The following is a 1,018-nucleotide window of genomic DNA, read 5'->3' on the forward strand; positions in this document are numbered from 1 at the left end:
ATACCTCAGCTTCAGACATTGGAACTCCTTTCTACTTTACCACCAGCTATAAAGGCTCCATTCCAGGCTGTAATATAATGATATCCATGACTCATAAAATTTGGATCCCAGACAAAAATCAAATGTACAATATACAGATGACATCTTTACCAACTGGGTACCCAGTTCATGCAAATTTTACTACATCCTATATGATACCCCGTTGCATTAATTCTTCACAAATAGTAGTATCTACAGGAAAGCCTCATACAATAAGGTACAGGCATGTGAGTCCATTTGTTACCAATATTTCTGGAACTAAATTTCAATTAATGGACTGGTTTGGAGCTAATCTTACTAATAAGTACAATTTTGGACTGTGGTGGATGAATGGGCATCCTCAACATCATGTTTGGATGCTGGTGGCTGCACTCAACAACATAACCTGGCCCAATTCATCCCTTTTAAAAAATATTATGAGTTGTGTATCACCACCCCATGTCATTATGTATAGACCATTCAATATCTCTATAGGAGCTAATTATTTTATGTCACCTATTCTAATTGTTCTTTTACTAATTGCTTGTATAGCGGCATAACTGAATCTATACTTATTGTTAGACAACCATCTGTTGTTATGCTTCCTGTAAATATTTCTAAAACTTGGTATAAAGATTCTGGCATTCAGGTGTTAAGACAATTGAAAAAACTAATGCGCCCTCATCGATTTGTTGGGCTACTTGTAGCTGATGTTTTGGCTTTTATTTTGTTAGCTGCCTCTTCAGCGGCAGCTGCTGTGGCACTAACACAAAATGTACAAACTGCTCATTATCTTAATCAGCTTGCTCATAGTACCACACAAACCCTACCTCTGGACGCTAACGTGGCAAAAACTGCTAAAAAAAACTGTTTAAACAATTTCAACTCTATATCACTTCCCTGACTTATGTTAAAGGATTGCTAATGTCATTGCTTGGTGTGGGAATGCTTTTGCTGATAGTTTTTCTATGCCTTCCTTGTATTATACGTGCACTGCAAA

Source organism: Dipodomys merriami, unplaced genomic scaffold (assembly GCF_024711535.1).
Source record: "Dipodomys merriami isolate MVZ:Mamm:240054 unplaced genomic scaffold, mDipMer1.0.p SCAF_965, whole genome shotgun sequence".
NCBI lineage: Eukaryota > Metazoa > Chordata > Mammalia > Rodentia > Heteromyidae > Dipodomys > Dipodomys merriami.